General features: G+C 41.4%; 1 protein-coding gene across 22 annotated transcripts in view; it reads left to right on the plus strand.

Moving 5' to 3' along the window:
• FOXP1 (forkhead box P1) overlaps positions 1 to 6390 on the plus strand; it is a 498462-nt gene that overhangs the window by 42045 nt on the left and 450027 nt on the right. The window lies entirely within an intron of this gene.

A 6390-nucleotide genomic window follows, 5' to 3' on the forward strand; every position in this document is an offset into this window, starting at 1 on the left:
TCCTCTCAGGGTATGTGTGTGTTTGCGTGAGAAACTGTCTCAGCTAAGACAATGGATGGCGAGTCCAAATCCAGAGTGTGTGTGGGTTTTTTTTGTTTTTTAATAGCCAAGCTATAAGCCCCCTAAAATTAAGGGTTTCTGAATGGGCCTGTGGACATAACTTTTTTGATGTCCTGTGTGTACAGTGATATATGGCAAACGTTTTATATGTTTACTGTTTGACAGATTAGTGCAGATGTACCTGATATAACATTAAAAACATTGATTTGATAAAAATCTGTCTCTGTTGTCTGGTTGAAGCCTTAACTCCCCTTTTTAACCCTATCTGCAGTCAGAGAGAAATACAGTTTTCATTCAACATTGCTGTTTCCCTTTTCATCCCCAGAGCTAATTTTTTTTTTCCCCTGCAGCAGTTTTGGTGAAATTATGTATTACTTGTGATAATTCATTTTAAAAATTCCTCAGCTGTATGGCGTACTTTCATGAAAATTCATTTAGATAAAATTAGATATTATTGTTTAATGAGGTGGCATTTCAATTTAGACCTTGCATCATGCATATACCAAGAGTTTTTTATGGAATAGTTAGGTTCATTTGAGTAATAAAGGCTGAATCATGGGGGCTTTAATTCTTAATCGCTGTGAGGATTGTTATCTGTGGGATGTGAGCTGTCTTAGTGGTATTCAATCAAGTGTCCACTTAGCCGTGACCAGAAGTAATTGCTCCCAAGTGGGTTGCACAATGACCTGTTAATACTTGCTTTGCCCCTGTGACCTTGTCTGGCCTATTGTTTAGGATTTTATAGCAAGCAAGTCTGCATTTCTGTGGGGTCAAGTAGATATCGGAGGTCAAACATTTTCTGATTACTACATAGTGTACGCTGTAAGTCTACCAGCTGCTGTTGCATAGCAATAGTCATTGTTTTATAGTGGAACATGAAGGGTTTGAAAATTTGTCTTCCTGACTGCATGTAAACAGTTTAATATTTTACTGAAAGAAGTTCATCCTGTAAATTAGGTATGAATAATACATTTGTAATTACTACTCATACCTTTAAACACTTGTCTTAATTGGCTTGGGTATTTTTTAATGTATTTGCATTGTCAGGGAAGCTAATTTTAACTTGCATAGATAGATGGTATATTGTATAGACGAAGAACATTCATTGCCCATATTCTCTTGAGAACTTCAACGTGGGTCAGTTTTACTAGGTCACTTTAAAATGGGGAACTCCTTTAATTTTTGTTCTAGGCAGTTCTACATATCTATCCCAGTTTTGATTTGATTAACTTACTTGCTGATGGTCTTTTAACCTTCATGTAGTCTGTGTGTCCTGTATTTATTCATAATATTTAGCATGTTCATGACCGGGCCAATGGTGGTGGTGTATCATATTTGTAGGTGAACAATATTTTTCTATGTGTGGTGAAATAGCCAGATTGTAAAAATGAAGCCTTGGTATTGTTTGTATGTATTACTCCCTCTTTTCATGTTGTGTTTACTAAACTCACTAGTCAAAATACTTTTTTATGCACGTTCTAGCCTTGTAGGTCATCTTTGCACTAAAGAAAGAAAATGCTGACATCTCTCTGCATTGCATCATATTGGAAATATTTTGGTTTCAATTCTTTAAGCAGGCCACTGGTGGTGATGCATAAAGCATTTGGATTGATATATTTTTAAGCAAACAAAGCTAATATACTTCTGGGAGAGGCCGATCATAGTAAACTGAGTAAGCAAGAGATGAGTGATACAGAAAAAATTATATAGCACACATGGAAAAAAACAAAGTGACTCTTTCCACTGCAAGAACATTTTAAGGTTTATTTTTTGAAGCGTTTTAAACAGCTGATCCTATGACTTTAGCATGAAAGGCCATTGAAAACTTTCTTGTATAGTTCTGAAGTTGGTAACTGCTAAACAGTGGTCACCTGTTGGCTGCGCTCTGTGGTGCTGGAGACAGGGGTATTGTTGTAGGGTCAGCCACAGCTGTGTACACTTGTCACTCCTTTCTTTGGCCTGGATCCTCTCCTAGAGATCAGGGCGTAGAAGACCTCTATGTATGCGGCTCTTTTCCAAAGTGGGATGTTGCTTACATAGCCGTCTCTCCTCCTTCCCCACTGTTCTCTTGCTTCTGAGGCTGACCTATGTATTACCTGTTCCAATTGTCCAGTTTTGCTAGCATGGTGGTCCTCAGCAGTGACTTTCACCACACAGGTCAGAAGATGCCCATGCTGCAGATCAGTGTGATCTGCATCAGTGGTGAGGTCTTTTTTTCACCCCAAGTGCTTCCGCCCTCCCCTCCCCCCCCCAGCCAAGGAGTTTGGGAATCCTCATCAGACATCCATTCCCCACAAAAGATGGTGTGGGATACTGAATGTTGGAGCTTGGTGAGGTCCTCAGATGGGCTGCCCAGGGGAAAACTCCGTGGTAGTTCTTGACTTTAGTAGCCCTGTGGAGTTATACAAGGACTCTTATCCCTTCTCCTGTGGCAGACCACCTCTCAAATCTACTTACCTAAAAATTGGACCTCCTCACCTTACTGAGAAACACCTCTTTGCCGGTGGCAGTGGAGATAGATCGTCCAAGACTCCTCCCTGGATGCTTTCTCAGTCTTGGTGGATTGATGGCATGCTCTCATTGCAATCCCCACCTCCCACCCCCACGTCTCCTTGCATACTGGCAGACCCACACCCCTCTGAGGAATCTTTTGTCCAAGAGACCCTCCCAGCCCAAGAAGCTCCAGGAAGTCTGGTTTGCCTCTCTTTCAGGAATTCCACATGTTCCTGTACCCCATGTGGCAAGAATATATCCTTTCCTGAGCATGGATCTCTCCTTCCTTTATGGAAATCTTAAATTCATAAAGGAGGGATGTGAGTGGGTGGAAAGATTTGTGTGGCTTTTTTTTTTTTCCTCTCCCCATTCACCCCCAGCAATGGCTTTGAAGATCTAATCAGCCTGGATTGTTCCCCTTTGTGGAGTGAGGAATGCATTACCTCAGAGGTCCAAAAGGATCCCTTTTAAAATGAAGCAGGAGAAAGAAGCTTCACTCTTCTCATGATGAGTTGCGAGAAAACTATCCTGGACTTGGGGTGGATGCACTGGAATATAAAAGGTCTGTTAGTGGATCTTCATCCAAACTAACTCAGGGGCAGTGGGATGAAGCAGGCAAGATGTCAGCAGTCTTTAATATGCGCCCTCCTTTTCTGGCAATTAGTCAGGATAGGGATGTATCCCACAAAGACCCGATTTTAGTAAATGGCTTGGGCGCTCTGAAGGATTTTGTAAAATGGGTTTTGAGGTCAGTACCACTGGCTTTGGCAGATGCAGCACACCTAGCCCTCCTCCAGGTCTGCTTGGTACTCCATTCCAAGAATGACTCTGACTCTGAAAGAGAGATTCCATAGAGAACCTTAGATCTAGCTCATCAGTTCAGCTGTTCCCAATTTCTCTAAGACTGAGATCCCAGAGGTCAAAATTCAGGCTCTAATTGAGCCTTTTGCTCCCACTCCAAACATCCTCTGGAAGAGTCACTACATAGTCTGGATGTCAGTCTGGATATCCAGCCTGTCACAGAGCAGCAGAAGTTGGATGTTCTGTTATCTCATGGGGAACACACAAGCGAGTATTTTAATGCTTGCAAACCTCCTGTTTTTGCAGTGATTAAAGTCATTTCCCATGTCTTCCAACAATATTCCTCCTCAAGGATGATATGGCATGCCTCAGTGGCACAGGGTTATGGATCATACCATGTCCTGGATGGAGAGAGCTCCATTTAAAGCACCCTCTGGTCTTCTAAGATTTAGGAGATCAGTGAACAATCCTTGGAAGATGCAACTTTTGGCCACAGGATCCTTCAGTCTGCTCTTGATCTGACTTAACCAAAGAAGAAAAAAATGTTTAATTAGGGCATTGAAGCCTATTTCTATTATTATTTTTCTGTGTTGAGTTCTCTTTATTACTGGCAATTACTTGCTACTCTTGGATTCCTTCATTGCTGAAGTCAGTAGATGGATCATAAGAAAGGGAAACTCCTTATTTCAGTCTAGTACTTTTAATTTCTCATCATAGTACTTACCATCCATTCTTAAGGGGGTCTGTTCCTCTTTAAGTGGTGGTCTTGTGGCAAGGAGGATTTATCCGTGATCTCCTTATATTATTCCCCTTTGCCATGGTATCCAAGTGCCTTGAAGACCTGGGCCTGAAAGGTATTGCTGAAACTCCCATTAAAGTAAATGAGAATTGAGGGCACTCAGCAATGTTCAGAAGCACTTGGCGCCTTGCAGGATTGAGCTGTCTTTTTTACCATGAGATGTAGTTATGCAAATTATGACCTTTAAATGCATTTTGTGTTTGGATTCAAGTTGCTAACACATTCTTTCCAAATTATGTTTTCCAGTACAGTATAATTCTGCTTGGGATATTGATGCTGCACTGTAGGGTCTTTCCAGCAGAGGGAATGCAGGAGTTGTCGATAAGCCGGAAAAACAGCCCCCATATTCAAAGGGATGGGCAGGATACCAGTCAGTGAGGAGTCCGTATAGGTGGATTTAATTTCTTTGAAGGGTCTGAACCATGTAACTGGATGACAGATTCATCATTAACTAGATGGATTAGAATGTGTATCATGGCTGATGCCTACCTTGAGTAATACTTTTAAAAGCTCATTCCACTGGAGATATTGGACACATCTTGGGTGGAGGAGAGAAATTGGCTTCTGCAGCGGATATTTGCAGAAAGTCATACTTCCACCATATGTTAACAGAAGTCTCTTTGGATGTGGATTTTGGATGGCGTTCTCAGTGTTGCTGTAATCTAGTTTGTCCTTTACCCACCACTAGTTCTGAATCATATCCGCTACTGGGAATCTTCCCTGTGTTTCCTGTAGGACAGTAGGAAGGCTTCACTTGCTCAGCTGCTTTCCACTCCATTTGCATCTCACTATAAAAATAAGAGCTAGGGACCTGAAGGCACAATATCACGTTAGGGAGGCATGGTAGTTGTGTTCAAACCCTAAACTTCTGCCTGATTATCACAAAAAAGGGCAGGTACCGTAAATCTCACCAGTCTGGTTTGGTACATCTTCTGTGTGACACACCGTTATGTATGAAGGGAAATGTCCCTTTAATTTTTAATTGCTTTGCCGTGAAGTTTTATTAGGCAATAATCTGGTTCTTAAGTGGATAAAAGATGAGATTAAGGCCAAAGTATTTTTTTTTCCCGACAGCGGGGGGGTGCCCTCTGGAGACACTGTTGCCTTAAAAAGCACAAAACGCCCCTTCTTAATGCGATGCGTTTTCAAAAAATGAATGTTTGCAGCATTATTTTAGTGTGTAGGTAGTGAAAAGTGTCGGAATAGAGAACGAAAGGCGTATTGGAGTAGGAACAGAAAGGGGGAGGTGTGAAAAGTGCTTGGATGGTTTAACGCACATTTTGAAGTTAACGTCTCTTCACATACCAGCTTCAAGAATCTGGATGGATTTACCTCCTCTTCTGATATTTCCATTAGATTTATATTTAGAAGGAAGAGAGAGAACAAGAGGGTCTCTTGATCAGTGTTTCTCAAACTTTTGTACTGATGACCCCTTTAACATAGCAAGCCTCTGAGTGTGACCCCTCTTCATCAATTAAAAACACTTTTTAATGTATTTAACACCATTATTAATGCTGGAGGCAAAGCAGGGTTTGGGATGGAGGCTGACAGCTCACGACCTCCCCCATGTAATAACCTCACGACCCCCTGAGGGGTCCGAACCCCCAGTTTGAGAACCTCTGCTCTTGATGATGTCTCCATACCATAATATCCCCAGTTAAGTTAATTATTTGCAGAACAGTTGATTACTGGGAAGTAATTGGACTGATAGTGAGACTGGATTGGTCAAGTATCTCCATTTGTAGCTTTAAAAAGATATTTCCCTGACAGTACAATAGACATTTCACTGACAGTTAATAAAGTGGTATGGGATACTATTTGATAATATAATCCTTATGCCACTTTGGTTGCTAAACCCATGAGACCCTCAGGCAATTGTAGACAAATACATTTTGTATTGTTACTTACTTTACTGGTGTCTCAGATGACTAGACAGCATTTCCATCATTTTAAGACATCATGCACTATCGGTAATGCTGTGAGTCTGTATGGAATTGTGACTTGCAGGCATGTTGGGCCCGATTCTGATTTCACTTGCTCTGGATTTTAACAGGTGCTGAGCACCAGCAACCCATCTAAAGTCCATGGGAGCCAGTGGTGCACAGCATCTCTGGAAAGCAGGTGGTTTAGAGCTACGTTTGTGTAACTGAGAATAGAATCTGGTCTACTGTGTGGGATTATTTTAAATCTTTTATTTTTTTTCTCTCTTTGGGCGTACCAATCTTTGGCTTGTGTGT

The sequence above is a fragment of the Mauremys reevesii genome, linkage group 7, assembly GCF_016161935.1.
Source record: "Mauremys reevesii isolate NIE-2019 linkage group 7, ASM1616193v1, whole genome shotgun sequence".
NCBI classification, from domain to species: Eukaryota; Metazoa; Chordata; order Testudines; family Geoemydidae; genus Mauremys; species Mauremys reevesii.